Here is a 19,499-nt window from a genome sequence, read left to right on the forward strand (position 1 = left end):
TTCCAGATTTCATCTGAGGATATTTCCTTTTTCACCGTAGCTCTCTATGGGCTTCCAAATATCACTTTGCCAATTCCACAAGAACTGTCTTAGAGAAAGGCTTCTTGAGGGGAAAGCTGTATCTCTGTGAGATGATTTCACAGAACGCAAAGAAGGTTCTCAGAAAGCTTCTTTCTCTTTGTTATCGGTGGATATTTCCTTTGGCCCTATAGTCTTCAAGGGGATCCGAAATATCTGTTCTCAGATTCCACAGAAAGAAGGCTAGCAAAGAGATCCACGAAATACAGATGTAACTCTGTGAGTGGAAGTCACACATCACAGAGCAGTTTCTCAGAAAGCTTCTTTCCAGATTTCATCTGAGGATATTTCCTTTTTCACCATAGCCCTCTAAGGGCTTCCAAATATCACTTTGCCAATTCCACAAGAACTGTCTTAGCGAAAGACTTCTTGAGGGGAAAGATGTAACTCTGTGAGATGATTTCACAGAACACAAAGAAGTTTCTCAGAAAGCTTCTTTCTCTTTGTTATCGGAGGATATTTCCTTTGGCCCTATAGTCTTCAAAGGGATCCGAAATATCTGTTCTCAGATTCCACAGAAATAAGGCTAGCAAAGAGATCCACGAAATACAGATGTAACTCTGTGAGTGGAAGTCACACATCACAGAGCAGTTTCTCAGAAAGCTTCTTTCCAGATTTCATATGAGGATATTTCCTTTTTCACATTAGCCATCTATGGGCTTCCAAATATCACTTTGCCAATTCCACAAGAACTGTCTTAGCGAAAGGCTTCTTGAGGGGAAAGCTGTAACTCTGTGAGATGATTTCACAGAATACAAAGAAGTTTCTCAGAAAGCTTCTTTCTCTTTGTTATCGGAGGATATTTTCTTTTTCCCTAGAGTCTTCAAAGGGATCCGAAATATCTGTTCTGAGATTCCACAGAAATAAGGCTAGCAAAGAGATACACGAAATACAGATGTAACTCTGTGAGTGGAAGTCACACATCACAGAGCAGTTTCTCAGAAAGCTTCTTTCCAGATTTCATCTGAGGATAATTCCTTTTTCACCATAGCTCTCTATGGGCTTCCAAATATCACTTTGCCAATTCCACAAGAACTGTCTTAGCGAAAGGCTTTTTGAGGGGAAAGCTGTAACTCTGTGAGATAATGTCACACAACACGAAGAAGTTTCACAGAAAGCTTCTTTCTCTTTGTTATCGGAGGATATTTCCTTTGGCCCTGTAGTCTTCAAAGGAATCCGAAATATCTGTTCTCAGATTCCACAGAAATAAGGCTAGCAAAGAGATCCACGAAATACAGATGTAACTCTGTGAGATGAACGAACAGAACACTAAGCGGTTTCTCCGAAAGCTTCTTTCCCGATTTCATGTGAGGATATTTCCTTTTTCACCATCGCCCTCTATGGGCTTCCAAATATCACTTTGCCAATTCCACAAGAACTGTCTTAGCGAAAGGCGTCTTGAGGGGAAAGCTGTAACTCTGTGAGATGACATCAGAGAACACAAAGAAGTTTCACAGAAAGCTTCTTTCCCTTTGTTATCGGAGGATATTTCCTTTGGCCCTATAGTCTTCAAAGGGATCCGAAATATCTGTTCTCAGATTCCACAGAAATAAGGCTTGCAAAGAGATCCACGAAATACAGATGTAACTCTGTGAGATGAACGAACAGAACACTAAGCGGTTTCTCCGAAAGCTTCTTTCCCGATTTCATGTGAGGATATTTCCTTTTTCACCATAGCCCTCTATGGGCTTCCAAATATCACTTTGCCAATTCCACAAGAACTGTCTTAGCGAAAGGCTTCTTGAGGGGAAAGCTGTAACTCTGTGAGATGATTTCACAGAACACAAAGAAGTTTCTCAGAAAGCTTCTTTCTCTTTGTTATCGGAGGATATTTCCTTTGGCCCTATAGTCTTCAAAGGGATCCGAAATATCTGTTCTCAGATTCCACAGAAATAAGGCTAGCAAAGAGATACACGAAATACAGATGTAACTCTGTGAGTGGAAGTCATACATCACAGAGCAGTTTCTCAGAAAGCTTCTTTCCAGATTTCATCTGAGGATATTTCCTTTTTCACCATAGCCCTCTATGGGCTTCCACATATCACTTTGCCAATTCCACAAGAAATGTCTTGGCGAAAGGCTTCTTGAGGGGAAAGCTGTAACTCTGTGAGATGATTTCACAGAACACAAAGAAGTCTCTCAGAAAGCTTCTTTCTCTTTGTTATCTGAGGATATTTCCTTTGGCCCTTTAGTCTTCAAAGGGATCCGAAATATCTGTTCTCAGATTCCACAGAAATAAGGCTAGCAAAGAGATCCACGAAATACAGATGTAACTCTGTGAGTGGAAGTCAGACATCGCAGAGCAGTTTCTCAGAAAGCTTCTTTCCAGATTTCATCTGAGGATATTTCCTTTTTCACATTAGCCCTCTATTGGCTTCCAAATATCACTTTGCCAATTCCACAAGAACTGTCTTAGCGAAAGGCTTCCTGAGTGGAAAGCTGTAACTCTGTGAGATGATTTCACAGAACACAAAGAAGTTTCTCAGAAAGCTTCTTTCTCTTTGTTATCGAAGGATATTTCCTTTGGCCCTATAGTCTTCAAAGGGATCCGAAATATCTGTTCTCAGATTCCACAGAAATAAGGCTAGCAAGGAGATCCACGAAATACAGATGTAACTCTTTGAGTGGAAGTCATATATCACAGAGCAGTTTCTCAGAAAACTTCTTTCCAGATTTCATCTGAGGATATTTCCTTTTTCACCATAGCCCTCTATGGGCTTCCAAATATCACTTTGCCAATTCCACAAGAACTGTCTTAGCGAAAGGCTTCTTGAGGGGAAAGCTGTAACTCTGTGAGATGATTTCACCGAACACAAAGAAGTTTCTCAGAAAGCTTCTGTCTCTTTGTTATCGGAGGATATTTCCTTTGGCCCTATTGTCTTCAAAGGGATCCGAAATATGTGATCTCAGATTCCACAGAAATAAGGCTTAGCAAAGAGATCCACGAAATACAGATGTAACTCTGTGAGATGAATGAACAGAACACTAAGCAGTTTCTCCGAAAGCTTCTTTCCAGATTTCATCTGAGGATATTTCCTTTTTCACCATAGACCTCTATGGGCTTCCAAATATCACTTTGCCAATTCCACAAGAACTGTCTTAGCGAAAGGCTTCTTGAGGGGAAAGCTGTAAGTCTGGGAGATGATTTCACAGAACACAAAGAAGTTTCTCAGAAAGCTTCTTTCTCTTTGTTATCGGAGGATATTTCCTTTGGCCCTATAGTCTTCAAAGGGATCCGAAATATCTGTTCTCAGATTCCACAGAAATAAGGCTAGCAAAGAGACCACGAAATACAGATGTAACTCTGTGAGATGAACGAACAGAACACTAAGCGGTTTCTCCGAAAGCTTCTTTCCAGATTTCATCTGAGGATATTTCCTTTTTCACCATAGCCCTCTATGGGCTTCCAAATATCACTTTGCCTATTCCACAAGAACTGTCTTAGCGAAAGGCTTCTTGAGGGGAAAGCTGTAACTCTGTGAAATGATTTCACAGAACACAAAAAGGTTTCTCAGAAAGCTTCTTTCTCTTTAATATCGGAGGATATTTCCTTTGGCCCTTTAGTCTTCAAAGGGATCCGAAATATCTGTTCTGAGATTCCACAGAAATAAGGCTAGCAAAGAGATCCACGAAATACAGATGTAACTCTGTGAGTGGAAGTCACACATCACAGAGCAGTTTCTCAGAATGCTTCTTTCCAGATTTCATCTGAGGATATTTCCTTTTTCACCCTAGCCCTCTATGGGCTTCCAAATATCACTTTGCCAATTCCACAAGAACTGTCTTAGCGAAAGGCTTCTTGAGGGGAAAGCTGTAACTCAGTGAGATGATTTCACAGAACACAAAGAAGTTTCTCAGAAAGCTTCTTTCTCTTTGTTATCGGAGGATATTTCCTTTGGCCCTATAGTCTTCAAAGGGATCCGAATATCTGTTCTCAGATTCTACAGAAATAAGGCTAGCAAAGAGATCCACGAAATACAGATGTAACTCTGTGAGATGAATGAACAGAACACTAAGCAGTTTCTCAGAAAGCTTCTTTCCAGATTTCATCTGAGGATATTTCCTTTTTCACCATAGCCCTCTATGGGCTTCCAAATATCACTTTGCCAATTCCACAGGAACTGTCTTAGCGAAAGGCTTCTTGAGGGGAAAGCTGTAACTCTGTGAGATGATTTCACAGAACACAAAGAAGTTTCTCAGAAAGCTTCTTTCTCTTTGTTATCGGAGGATATTTCCTTTGGCCCTATAGTCTTCAAAAGGATCGGAAATATCTGTTCTCAGATTCCACAGAAATAAGGCTAGCAAAGAGATCCACGAAATACAGATGTAACTCTGTGAGTGGAAGTCACACATCACAGAGCAGTTTCCCAGAACGCTTCTTTCCATATTTCATCTGAGGATATTTCCTTTTTCACCATAGCCCTCTAGGGGCTTCCAAATATCACTTTGCCAATTCCACAAGAACTGTCTTAGCGAAAGGCTTCTTGAGGGGAAAGCTGTAACTCCGTGAGATGATTTCACAGAAAACAAAGAAGTTTTTCAGAAAGCTTCTTTCTCTTTGTTATCGGAGGATAATTCCTTTGGCCCTATAGTCTTCAAAGGGATCCGAAATATCTGTTCTCAGATTCCACAGAAATAAGCTAGCAAAGAGATCCACGAAATACAGATGTAACTCTGTGAGTGGAAGTCACACATCACAGAGCAGTTTCTCAGAAAGCTTTTTTCCAGATTTCATCTAAGGATGTTTCCTTTTTCACCATAGCCCTCGATGGGCTTCCAAATATCACTTTGCCAATTCCACAAGAACTGTCTTAGCGAAAGGCTTCTTGAGGGGAAAGCTGTAACTCTGTGAGATGATTTCACAGAACACAAAGAAGTTTCTCAGAAAGCTTCTTTCTCTTTGTTATCTGAGGATATTTCCTTTGGCCCTATAGTCTTCCAAGGGATCCGAAATATCTGTTCTCAGATTCCACAGAAATAAGGCTAGCAAAGAGATCCACGAAATACAGATGTAACTCTGTGAGTGAAAGTCACACGTCACAGAGCAGTTTCTCAGAAAGCTTTTTTCCAGATTTCATCTAAGAATATTTCCTTTTTCACCATAGCCCTCTAAGGGCTTCCAAATATCACTTTGCCAATTCCACAAGAACTGTCTTAGCGAAAGGCTGCTTGAGGGGAAAGCTGTAACTCTGTGAAGTGATTTTACAGAACACAAAGAAGTTTCTGAGAAAGCTTCTTTGTCTTTGTTATCGGAGGATATTTCCTTTGGCCCTATAGTCTTCAAAGGGATCCGATATATCTGTTCTCAGATTCCACATAAATAAGGCTAGCAAAGAGATCCACGAAATACAGATGTAACTCTGTGAGATGAATGAACAGAACACTAAGCAGTTTCTCAGAAAGCTGCTTTCCAGATTTCATCTGAGGATATTTCCTTTTTCACCATAGCCCTCTATGGGCTTCCACATATCACTTTGCCAATTCCACAAGAACTGTCTTAGCGAAAGGCTTCTTGAGGGGAAAGCTGTAACTCCGTGAGATCATTTCACAGAACACAAAGAAGTTTCTCAGAAAGCTTCTTTCTCTTTGTTATCGGAGGATATTTCCTTTGGCCCTATAGTCTTCAAAGGGATCCGAAATATCTGTTCTCAGATTCCACAGAAATAAGGCAAGCAAGGAGATCCACGAAATACAGATGTAACTCCGTGAGTGGAAGTCACACGTCACAGAGCAGTTTCTCAGAAAGTTTCTTTCCAGATTTCATCTGAGGATATTTCCTTTTTCACCATAACCCTCTTTGGGCTTCCAAATATCACTTTGCCAATTCCACAAGAACTGTCTTAGCGAAAGGCTTCTTGAGGGGAAAGCTTTAACTCTGTGAGATGATTTCACAGAACACAAAGAAGTTTCTCAGAAAGCTTCTTTCTCTTTGTTATCGGAGGATATTTCCTTTTTCCTATAGTCTTCAAAGGGATCCGAAATATCTGTTCTCAGATTCCACAGAAATAAGGCTAACAAAGAGATCCACGAAATACAGATGTAACTCTGTGAGTGGAAGTCACACATCACAGAGCAGTTTCTCAGAAAGCCTCTTTCCCGATTTCATCTGAGGATATTTCCTTTTTCACCATAGCCCTCTATGGGCTTCCAAATATCACTTTGCCAATTCCACAAGAACTGTGTTAGCGAAAGGCTTCTTGAGGCGAAAGATGTAACTCAGTGAGTTGATTTCACAGAACACAAAGAAGTTTCTCAGAAAGCTTCTTTCTCTTCGTTAACGGAGGATATTTCCTTTGGCCCTATAGTCTTCAAAGGGATCTGAATATCTGTTCTCAGATTCCAGAGAAAGAAGGCTAGCAAAGAGATCCACGAAATACAGATATAACTCTGTGCGATGAATGAACAGAACACTAAGCAGTTTCTCAGAAAGCTTCTTTCCAGATTTCATCTGAGGATATTTCCTTTACACAATAGCCCTCTATGGGCTTCCAAATATCACTTTGCCAATTCCACAAGAACTGTCTTAGCGAAAGGCTTCTTGAGGGGAAAGCTGTAACTCTGTGAGATGATTTCACAGAACACAAAGAAGTTTCTCAGAAAGCTTCTTTCTCTTTGTTATCGGAGGATATTTCCTTTGGCCCTATAGTCTTCAAAGGGATCCGAAATATCTGTTCTCAGATTCCACAGAAATAAGGCTAGCAAAGAGTTCCACGAAATACAGATGTATCTCTGTGAGATGAATGAACAGAACACTAAGCAGTTTCTCAGAAATCTTCTTTCCAGATTTCATCTGAGGATATTTCCTTTTTCACCATAGCCCTCTATGGGCTTCCAAATATCACTTTGCCAATTCCACAAGAACTGTCTTAGCGAAAGGCTTCTTGAGGGGAAAGCTGTAACTCTGTGAGATGATTTCACAGAACACAAAGAAGTTTCTCAGAAAGCTTCTTTCTCTTTGTTATCGGAAGATATTTCATTTGGCCCTATAGTCTTCAAAGGGATCGGAAATATCTGTTCTCAGATTCCACAGAAATAAGGCTAGCAAAGAGATCCACGAAATACAGATGTAACTCTGTGAGTGGAAGTCACACATCACAGAGCAGTTTCTCAGAAAGCTTCTTTCCAGATTTCGTCTCAGATTATTTCCTTTTTCAGAATAGCCCTCTATGGGTTTCCAAATATCACTTTGCCAATTCCACAAGAACTGTCTTAGCGAAAGGCTTCTTGAGGGGAAAGCTGTAACTCTGTGAGATGATTTCACAGAACACAAAGAAGTTTCTCAGAAAGCTTCTTTCTCTTTGTTATCGGAGGATATTTCCTTTGGCCCTATAGTCTTCAAAGGGATCGGAAATATCTGTTCTCAGATCCCACAGAAATAAGGCTAGCAAAGAGATCCACGAAATACAGATGTAACTCTGTGAGTGGAAGTCACACGTCACAGAGCAGTTTCTCAGAAACTTCTTTCCAGATTTCATCTAAGGATGTTTCCTTTTTCACCATAGCCCTCGATGGGCTTCCAAATATCACTTTGCCAATTCCACAAGAACTGTCTTAGCGAAAGGCTTCTTGAGGGGAAAGCTGTAACTCTGTGAGATGATTTCACAGAACACAAAGAAGTTTCTCAGAAAGCTTCTTTCTCTTTGTTATCGGAGGATATTTCCTTTGGCCCTATAGTCCTCAAAGGGATCCGAAATATCTGTTCTCAGATTCCACAGAAATAAGCTAGCAAAGAGATCCACGAAATACAGATGTAACTCTGTGAGTGGAAGTCACACATCACAGAGCAGTTTCTCAGAAAGCTTTTTTCCAGATTTCATCTAAGGATGTTTCCTTTTTCACCATAGCCCTCGATGGGCTTCCAAATATCACTTTGCCAATTCCACAAGAACTGTCTTAGCGAAAGGCTTCTTGAGGGGAAAGCTGTAACTCTGTGAGATGATTTCACAGAACACAAAGAAGTTTCTCAGAAAGCTTCTTTCTCTTTGTTATCTGAGGATATTTCCTTTGGCCCTATAGTCTTCAAAGGGATCCGAAATATCTGTTCTCAGATTCCACAGAAATAAGGCTAGCAAAGAGATCCACGAAATACAGATGTAACTCTGTGAGTGAAAGTCACACGTCACAGAGCAGTTTCTCAGAAAGCTTTTTTCCAGATTTCATCTAAGAATATTTCCTTTTTCACCATAGCCCTCTAAGGGCTTCCCAATATCACTTTGCCAATTCCACAAGAACTGTCTTAGCGAAAGGCTGCTTGAGGGGAAAGCTGTAACTCTGTGAAGTGATTTTACAGAACACAAAGAAGTTTCTGAGAAAGCTTCTTTCTCTTTGTTATCAGAGGATATTTCCTTTGGCCCTATAGTCTTCAAAGGGATCGGAAATATCTGATCTCAGATTCCACAGAAATAAGGCTAGCAAAGAGATCCACGAAATACAGATGTAACTCTGTGAGTGGAAGTCATACATCACAGAGCAGTTTCTCAGAAAGCTTCTTTCCAGATTTCATCTGAGGATATTTCCTTTTTCACCATACCCCTCTATGGGCTTCCAAATATCACTTTGCCAATTCCAAAAGAACTGTCTTAGCGAAAGGCTTCTTGAGGGGAAAGCTGTAACTCCGTGAGATGATTTCACAGAACACGAAGAAGTTTCTCAGAAAGCTTCTTTCTCTTTGTTATCGGAGGATATTTCCTTTGGCCCTATAGTCTTCAAAGGGATCCGATATATCTGTTCTCAGATTCCACATAAATAAGGCTAGCAAAGAGATCCACGAAATACAGATGTAACTCTGTGAGATGAATGAACAGAACACTAAGCAGTTTCTCAGAAAGCTGCTTTCCAGATTTCATCTGAGGATATTTCCTTTTTCACCATAGCCCTCTATGGGCTTCCAAATATCACTTTGCCAATTCCACAAGAACTGTCTTAGCGAAAGGCTTCTTGAGGGGAAAGCTGTAACTCCGTGAGATCATTTCACAGAACACAAAGAAGTTTCTCAGAAAGCTTCTTTCTCTTTGTTATCGGAGGATATTTCCTTTGGCCCTATAGTCTTCAAAGGGATCCGAAATATCTGTTCTCAGATTCCACAGAAATAAGGCAAGCAAGGAGATCCACGAAATACAGATGTAACTCCGTGAGTGGAAGTCACACGTCACAGAGCAGTTTCTCAGAAAGTTTCTTTCCAGATTTCATCTGAGGATATTTCCTTTTTCACCATAACCCTCTTTGGGCTTCCAAATATCACTTTGCCAATTCCACAAGAACTGTCTTAGCGAAAGGCTTCTTGAGGGGAAAGCTTTAACTCTGTGAGATGATTTCACAGAACACAAAGAAGTTTCTCAGAAAGCTTCTTTCTCTTTGTTATAGGAGGATATTTCCTTTTTCCTATAGTCTTCAAAGGGATCCGAAATATCTGTTCTCAGATTCCACAGAAATAAGGCTAACAAAGAGATCCACGAAATACAGATGTAACTCTGTGAGTGGAAGTCACACATCACAGAGCAGTTTCTCAGAAAGCCTCTTTCCCGATTTCATCTGAGGATATTTCCTTTTTCACCATAGCCCTCTATGGGCTTCCAAATATCACTTTGCCAATTCCACAAGAACTGTGTTAGCGAAAGGCTTCTTGAGGCGAAAGATGTAACTCAGTGAGTTGATTTCACAGAACACAAAGAAGTTTCTCAGAAAGCTTCTTTCTCTTCGTTAACGGAGGATATTTCCTTTGGCCCTATAGTCTTCAAAGGGATCTGAATATCTGTTCTCAGATTCCAGAGAAAGAAGGCTAGCAAAGAGATCCACGAAATACAGATATAACTCTGTGCGATGAATGAACAGAACACTAAGCAGTTTCTCAGAAAGCTTCTTTCCAGATTTCATCTGAGGATATTTCCTTTACACAATAGCCCTCTATGGGCTTCCAAATATCACTTTGCCAATTCCACAAGAACTGTCTTAGCGAAAGGCTTCTTGAGGGGAAAGCTGTAACTCTGTGAGATGATTTCACAGAACACAAAGAAGTTTCTCAGAAAGCTTCTTTCTCTTTGTTATCGGAGGATATTTCCTTTGGCCCTATAGTCTTCAAAGGGATCCGAAATATCTGTTCTCAGATTCCACAGAAATAAGGCTAGCAAAGAGTTCCACGAAATACAGATGTATCTCTGTGAGATGAATGAACAGAACACTAAGCAGTTTCTCAGAAATCTTCTTTCCAGATTTCATCTGAGGATATTTCCTTTTTCACCATAGCCCTCTATGGGCTTCCAAATATCACTTTGCCAATTCCACAAGAACTGTCTTAGCGAAAGGCTTCTTGAGGGGAAAGCTGTAACTCTGTGAGATGATTTCACAGAACACAAAGAAGTTTCTCAGAAAGCTTCTTTCTCTTTGTTATCGGAAGATATTTCATTTGGCCCTATAGTCTTCAAAGGGATCGGAAATATCTGTTCTCATATTCCACAGAAATAAGGCTAGCAAAGAGATCCACGAAATACAGATGTAACTCTGTGAGTGGAAGTCACACATCACAGAGCAGTTTCTCAGAAAGCTTCTTTCCAGATTTCGTCTCAGATTATTTCCTTTTTCAGAATAGCCCTCTATGGGTTTCCAAATATCACTTTGCCAATTCCACAAGAACTGTCTTAGCGAAAGGCTTCTTGAGGGGAAAGCTGTAACTCTGTGAGATGATTTCACAGAACACAAAGAAGTTTCTCAGAAAGCTTCTTTCTCTTTGTTATCGGAGGATATTTCCTTTGGCCCTATAGTCTTCAAAGGGATCGGAAATATCTGTTCTCAGATCCCACAGAAATAAGGCTAGCAAAGAGATCCACGAAATACAGATGTAACTCTGTGAGTGGAAGTCACACGTCACAGAGCAGTTTCTCAGAAAGCTTCTTTCCAGATTTCATCTAAGGATGTTTCCTTTTTCACCATAGCCCTCGATGGGCTTCCAAATATCACTTTGCCAATTCCACAAGAACTGTCTTAGCGAAAGGCTTCTTGAGGGGAAAGCTGTAACTCTGTGAGATGATTTCACAGAACACAAAGAAGTTTCTCAGAAAGCTTCTTTCTCTTTGTTATCGGAGGATAATTCCTTTGGCCCTATAGTCTTCAAAGGGATCCGAAATATCTGTTCTCAGATTCCACAGAAATAAGCTAGCAAAGAGATCCACGAAATACAGATGTAACTCTGTGAGTGGAAGTCACACATCACAGAGCAGTTTCTCAGAAAGCTTTTTTCCAGATTTCATCTAAGGATGTTTCCTTTTTCACCATAGCCCTCGATGGGCTTCCAAATATCACTTTGCCAATTCCACAAGAACTGTCTTAGCGAAAGGCTTCTTGAGGGGAAAGCTGTAACTCTGTGAGATGATTTCACAGAACACAAAGAAGTTTCTCAGAAAGCTTCTTTCTCTTTGTTATCTGAGGATATTTCCTTTGGCCCTATAGTCTTCAAAGGGATCCGAAATATCTGTTCTCAGATTCCACAGAAATAAGGCTAGCAAAGAGATCCACGAAATACAGATGTAACTCTGTGAGTGAAAGTCACACGTCACAGAGCAGTTTCTCAGAAAGCTTTTTTCCAGATTTCATCTAAGAATATTTCCTTTTTCACCATAGCCCTCTAAGGGCTTCCCAATATCACTTTGCCAATTCCACAAGAACTGTCTTAGCGAAAGGCTGCTTGAGGGGAAAGCTGTAACTCTGTGAAGTGATTTTACAGAACACAAAGAAGTTTCTGAGAAAGCTTCTTTCTCTTTGTTATCAGAGGATATTTCCTTTGGCCCTATAGTCTTCAAAGGGATCGGAAATATCTGATCTCAGATTCCACAGAAATAAGGCTAGCAAAGAGATCCACGAAATACAGATGTAACTCTGTGAGTGGAAGTCATACATCACAGAGCAGTTTCTCAGAAAGCTTCTTTCCAGATTTCATCTGAGGATATTTCCTTTTTCACCATACCCCTCTATGGGCTTCCAAATATCACTTTGCCAATTCCAAAAGAACTGTCTTAGCGAAAGGCTTCTTGAGGGGAAAGCTGTAACTCCGTGAGATGATTTCACAGAACACGAAGAAGTTTCTCAGAAAGCTTCTATCTCTTTGTTATCGGAGGATATTTCCTTTGGCCCTATTGTCTTCAAAGGGATCCGATATATCTGTTCTCAGATTCCACAGAAATAAGGCTAGCAAAGAGATCCACGAAATACAGATGTAACTCTGTGAGTGGAAGTCACACATCACAGAGCAGTTTCTCAGAAAGCTTTTTTCCAGATTTCATCTAAGGATATTTCCTTTTTCACCATAGCCCTCTATGGGCTTCCAAATATCACTTTGCCAATTCCACAAGAACGGTCTTAGCGAAAGGCTTCTTGAGGGGAAAGCTGTAACTCTGTGAGATGATTTCACAGAACACAAAGAAGTTTCTCAGAAAGCTTCTTTCTCTTTGTTATCGGAGGATATTTCCTTTGGCCCTATAGTCTTCAAAGGGATCCGAAATATCTGTTCTTAGATTCCACAGAAATAAGGCTAGCAAAGAGATCCACGAAATACAGATGTAACTCTGTGAGATGAATGAACAGAACACTAAGCAGTTTCTCAGAAAGCTGCTTTCCAGATTTCATCTGAGGATATTTCCTTTTTCACCATAGCCCTCTATGGGCTTTCAAATATCACTTTGCCAATTCCACAAGAACTGTCTTAGCGAAAGGCTTCTTGAGGGGAAAGCTGTAACTCCGTGAGATCATTTCACAGAACACAAAGAAGTTTCTCAGAAAGCTTCTTTCTCTTTGTTATCGGAGGATATTTCCTTTGGCCCTATAGTCTTCAAAGGGATCCGAAATATCTGTTCTCAGATTCCACAGAAATAAGGCAAGCAAAGAGATCCACGAAATACAGATGTAACTCCGTGAGTGGAAGTCACACGTCACAGAGCAGTTTCTCAGAAAGTTTCTTTTCAGATTTCATCTGAGGATATTTCCTTTTTCACCATAACCCTCTTTGGGCTTCCAAATATCACTTTGCCAATTCCACAAGAACTGTCTTAGCGAAAGGCTTCTTGAGGGGAAAGCTTTAACTCTGTGAGATGATTTCACAGAACACAAAGAAGTTTCTCAGAAAGCTTCTTTCTCTTTGTTATCGGAGGATATTTCCTTTTTCCTATAGTCTTCAAAGGGATCCGAAATATCTGTTCTCAGATTCCACAGAAATAAGGCTAACAAAGAGATCCACGAAATACAGATGTAACTCTGTGAGTGGAAGTCACACATCACAGAGCAGTTTCTCAGAAAGCCTCTTTCCCGATTTCATCTGAGGATATTTCCTTTTTCACCATAGCCCTCTATGGGCTTCCAAATATCACTTTGCCAATTCCACAAGAACTGTCTTATTGAAAGGCTTCTTGAGGGGAAAGTTGTAACTCTGTGAGATGATTTCACAGAACACAAAGAAGTTTCTCAGAAAGCTTCTTTCTTTTTGTTATCGGAGGATATTTCCGTTGGTCCTATAGTCTTCAAAGGGATCTGAAATATCTGTTCTCAGATTCCACAGAAAGAAAGCAAGCAAAGAGATCCACGAAATACAGATATAACTCTGTGAGTGGAAGTCACACGTCACAGAGCAGTTTCTCAGAAAGCTTTTTTCCAGATTTCATCTAAGGATATTTTCTTTTTCACCATAGCCCTCTATGGGCTTCCAAATATCACTTTGCCAATTCCAGAAGAACTGTGTTAGCGAAAGGCTTCTTGAGGCGAAAGATGTAACTCAGTGAGTTGATTTCACAGAACACAAAGAAGTTTCTCAGAAAGCTTCTTTCTCTTCGTTAACGGAGGATATTTCCTTTGGCCCTATAGTCTTCAAAGGGATCTGAATATCTGTTCTCAGATTCCAGAGAAATAAGGCTAGCAAAGAGATCCACGAAATACAGATATAACTCTGTGCGATGAATGAACAGAACACTAAGCAGTTTCTCAGAAAGCTTCTTTCCAGATTTCATCTGAGGATATTTCCTTTACACCATAGCCCTCTATGGGCTTCCAAATATCACTTTGCCAATTCCACAAGAACTGTCTTAGCGAAAGGCTTCTTGAGGGGAAAGCTGTAACTCTGTGAGATGATTTCACAGAACACAAAGAAGTTTCTCAGAAAGCTTCTTTCTCTTTGTTATCGGAGGATATTTCCTTTGGCCCTATAGTCTTCAACGGGATACGAAATATCTGTTCTCAGACTCCACAGAAATAAGGCTAGCAAAGAGATCCACGAAATACAGATGTAACTCTGTGAGTGGAAGTCACACATCACAGAGCAGTTTCTCAGAAAGCTTCTTTCCCGATTTCATCTGAAGATATTTCCTTTTTCACAATAGTCCTCTATGGGATTCCAAATATCACTTTGCCAATTCCACAAGAACTGTCTTAGCGAAAGACTTCTTGAGGGGAAAGCTGTAGCTCTGTGAGATGATTTCACAGAACACAAAGAAGTTTCTCAGAAAGCTTCTTTCTCTTTGTTATCGTAGTATATTTCCTTTGGCCCTATAGTCTTCAAAGGGATCCGAAATATCTGTTCTCAGATTCCACAGAAATAAGGCTAGCAAAGAGATCCACGAAATACAGATGTAACTCTGTGAGTGGAAGTCAGACATCACAGAGCAGTTTCTCAGAAAGCTTCTTTCCCGATTTCATCTGAGGATATTTCCTTTTTCACCACAGCCCTGTAGGGGCTTCCAAATATCACTTTGCCAATTCCACAAGAACTGTCTTAGCGAAAGGCTTCTTGAGAGGAAAGCTGTAACTCTGTGAGATGATTTCACAGAACACAAAGAAGTTTCTCAGAAAGCTTCTTTCTCTTTGTTATCAGAGGATATTTCCTATGGCCCTATAGTCTTCAAAGGGATCGGAAATATCTGTTCTCAGATTCCACAGAAATAAGGCTAGCAAAGAGATCCCCGAAATACAGATGTAACTCTGTGAATGGAAGTCACACATCACAGAGCAGTTTCTCAGAAAGCTTGTTTCCAGATTTCATCTGAGGATATTTCCTTTTTCACCATAGCCCTCTATGGGCTTCCAAATATCACTTTGCCAATTCCACAAGAACTGTCTTAGCGAAAGGCTTCTTCAGGGGAAAGCTGTAACTCTGTGAAATGATTTCACAGAACACAAAGAAGTTTCTCAGAAAGCTTCTTTCTCTTTGTTATCAGAGGATATTTCCTATGGCCCTATAGTCTTCCAAGGGATCGGAAATATCTGTTCTCAGATTCCACAGAAATAAGGCTAGCAAAGAGATCCTCGAAATACAGATGTAACTCTGTGAGTGGAAGTCACACACCACAGAGCAGTTTCTCAGAATGCTTCTTTCCAGATTTCATCTGAGGATATTTCCTTTTTCACCATAGCCCTCTATGGGCTTCCAAATATCACTTTGCCAATTCCACAAGAACTGTCTTAGCGAAAGGCTTCTTGAGGGGAAAGCTGTAACTCTGTGAGATGATTTCACAGAACACAAAGAAGTTTCTCAGAAAGCTTCTTTCTCTTTGTTATCGGAGGATATTTCCTTTGGCCCTATAGTCTTCAAAGGGATCGGAAATATCTGTTCTCAGATCCCACAGAAATAAGGCTAGCAAAGAGATCCACGAAATACAGATGTAACTCTGTGAGTGGAAGTCACACGTCACAGAGCAGTTTCTCAGAAAGCTTCTTTCCAGATTTCATCTAAGGATGTTTCCTTTTTCACCATAGCCCTCGATGGGCTTCCAAATATCACTTTGCCAATTCCACAAGAACTGTCTTAGCGAAAGGCTTCTTGAGGGGAAAGCTGTAACTCAGTGAGATGATTTCACAGAACACAAAGAAGTTTCTCAGAAAGCTTCTTTCTCTTTGTTATCTGAGGATATTTCCTTTGGCCCTATAGACTTCAAAGGGATCCGAAATATCTGTTCTCAGATTCCACAGAAATAAGGCTAGCAAAGAGATCCACGAAATACAGATGTAACTCTGTGAGTGAAAGTCACACGTCACAGAGCAGTTTCTCAGAAAGCTTTTTTCCAGATTTCATCTAAGAATATTTCCTTTTTCACCATAGCCCTCTAAGGGCTTCCAAATATCACTTTGCCAATTCCACAAGAACTGTCTTAGCGAAAGGCTGCTTGAGGGGAAAGCTGTAACTCTGTGAAGTGATTTTACAGAACACAAAGAAGTTTCTGAGAAAGCTTCTTTCTCTTTGTTATCGGAGGATATTTCCTTTGGCCCTATAGTCTTCAAAGGGATCGGAAATATCTGATCTCAAATTCCACAGAAATAAGGCTAGCAAAGAGATCCACGAAATACAGATGTAACTCTGTGAGTGGAAGTCATACATCACAGAGCAGTTTCTCAGAAAGCTTCTTTCCAGATTTCATCTGAGGATATTTCCTTTTTCACCATACCCCTCTATGGGCTTCCAAATATCACTTTGCCAATTCCAAAAGAACTGTCTTAGCGAAAGGCTTCTTGAGGGGAAAGCTGTAACTCCGGGAGATGATTTCACAGAACACGAAGAAGTTTCTCAGAAAGCTTCTTTCTCTTTGTTATCGGAGGATATTTCCTTTGGCCCTATTGTCTTCAAAGGGATCCGATATATCTGTTCTCAGATTCCACAGAAATAAGGCTAGCAAAGAGATCCACGAAATACAGATGTAACTCTGTGAGTGGAAGTCACACGTCACAGAGCAGTTTCTCAGAAAGCTTTTTTCCAGATTTCATCTAAGGATATTTCCTTTTTCACCATAGCCCTCTATGGGCTTCCAAATATCACTTTGCCAATTCCACAAGAACTGTCTTAGCGAAAGGCTTCTTGAGGGGAAAGCTGTAACTCTGTGAGATGATTTCACAGAACACAAAGAAGTTTCTCAGAAAGCTTCTTTCTCTTTGTTATCGGAGGATATTTCCTTTGGCCCTATAGTCTTCAAAGGGATCCTAAATATCTGTTCTTAGATTCCACAGAAATAAGGCTAGCAAAGAGATCCACGAAATACAGATGTAACTCTGTGAGATGAATGAACAGAACACTAAGCAGTTTCTCAGAAAGCTGCTTTCCAGATTTCATCTGAGGATATTTCCTTTTTCACCATAGCCCTCTATGGGCTTTCAAATATCACTTTGCCAATTCCACAAGAACTGTCTTAGCGAAAGGCTTCTTGAGGGGAAAGCTGTAACTCCGTGAGATCATTTCACAGAACACAAAGAAGTTTCTCAGAAAGCTTCTTTCTCTTTGTTATCGGAGGATATTTCCTTTGGCCCTATAGTCTTCAAAGGGATCCGAAATATCTGTTCTCAGATTCCACAGAAATAAGGCAAGCAAAGAGATCCACGAAATACAGATGTAACTCCGTGAGTGGAAGTCACACGTCACAGAGCAGTTTCTCAGAAAGTTTCTTTCCAGATTTCATCTGAGGATATTTCCTTTTTCACCATAACCCTCTTTGGGCTTCCAAATATCATTTTGCCAATTCCACAAGAACTGTCTTAGCGAAAGGCTTCTTGAGGGGAAAGCTTTAACTCTGTGAGATGATTTCACAGAACACAAAGAAGTTTCTCAGAAAGCTTCTTTCTCTTTGTTATCGGAGGATATTTCCTTTGGCCCTATAGTCTTCAAAGGGATCCGAAATATCTGTTCTCAGATTCCACAGAAATAAGGCTAACAAAGAGATCCACGAAATACAGATGTAACTCTGTGAGTGGAAGTCACACATCACAGAGCAGTTTCTCAGAAAGCCTCTTTCCCGATTTCATCTGAGGATATTTCCTTTTTCACCATAGACCTCTATGGGCTTCCAAATATCACTTTGCCAATTCCACAAGAACTGTCTTATTGAAAGTCTTCTTGAGGGGAAAGTTGTAACTCTGTGAGATGATTTCACAGAACACAAAGAAGTTTCTCAGAAAGCTTCTTTCTTTTTGTTATCGGAGGATATTTCCGTTGGTCCTATAGTCTTCAAAGGGATCTGAATATCTGTTCTCAGATTCCAGAGAAATAAGGCTAGCAAAGAGATCCACGAAATACAGATATAACTCTGTGCGATGAATGAACAGAACACTAAGCAGTTTCTCAGAAAGCTTCTTTCCAGATTTCATCTGAGGATATTTCCTTTACACCATAGCCCTCTATGGGCTTCCAAATATCACTTTGCCAATTCCACAAGAACTGTCTTAGCGAAAGGCTTCTTGAGGGGAAAGCTGTAACTCTGTGAGATGATTTCACAGAACACAAAGAAGTTTCTCAGAAAGCTTCTTTCTCTTTGTTATCGGAGGATATTTCCTTTGGCCCTATAGTCTTCAACGGGATACGAAATATCTGTTCTCAGACTCCACAGAAATAAGGCTAGCAAAGAGATCCACGAAATACAGATGTAACTCTGTGAGTGGAAGTCACACATCACAGAGCAGTTTCTCAGAAAGCTTCTTTCCCGATTTCATCTGAAGATATTTCCTTTTTCACAATAGTCCTCTATGGGATTCCAAATATCACTTTGCCAATTCCACAAGAACTGTCTTAGCGAAAGACTTCTTGAGGGGAAAGCTGTAGCTCTGTGAGATGATTTCACAGAACACAAAGAAGTTTCTCAAAAAGCTTCTTTCTCTTTGTTATCGTAGTATATTTCCTTTGGCCCTATAGTCTTCAAAGGGATCCGAAATATCTGTTCTCAGATTCCACAGAAATAAGGCTAGCAAAGAGATCCACGAAATACAGATGTAACTCTGTGAGTGGAAGTCAGACATCACAGAGCTGTTTCTCAGAAAGCTTCTTTCCCGATTTCATCTGAGGATATTTCCTTTTTCACCATAGCCCTGTAGGGGCTTCCAAATATCACTTTGCCAATTCCACAAGAACTGTCTTAGCGAAAGGCTTCTTGAGAGGAAAGCTGTAACTCTGTGAGATGATTTCACAGAACACAAAGAAGTTTCTCAGAAAGCTTCTTTCTCTTTGTTATCAGAGGATATTTCCTATGGCCCTATAGTCTTCAAAGGGATCGGAAATATCTGTTCTCAGATTCCACAGAAATAAGGCTAGCAAAGAGATCCCCGAAATACAGATGTAACTCTGTGAATGGAAGTCACACATCACAGAGCAGTTTCTCAGAAAGCTTGTTTCCAGATTTCATCTGAGGATATTTCCTTTTTCACCATAGCCCTCTATGGGCTTCCAAATATCACTTTGCCAATTCCACAAGAACTGTCTTAGCGAAAGGCTTCTTCAGGGGAAAGCTGTAACTCTGTGAAATGATTTCACAGAACACAAAGAAGTTTCTCAGAAAGCTTCTTTCTCTTTGTTATCAGAGGATATTTCCTATGGCCCTATAGTCTTCAAAGGGATCGGAAATATCTGTTCTCAGATTCCACAGAAATAAGGCTAGCAAAGAGATCCTCGAAATACAGATGTAACTCTGTGAGTGGAA

This window comes from Macaca fascicularis, chromosome 8, assembly GCF_037993035.2.
Source record: "Macaca fascicularis isolate 582-1 chromosome 8, T2T-MFA8v1.1".
In the NCBI taxonomy this organism is placed as follows: Eukaryota; Metazoa; Chordata; class Mammalia; order Primates; family Cercopithecidae; genus Macaca; species Macaca fascicularis.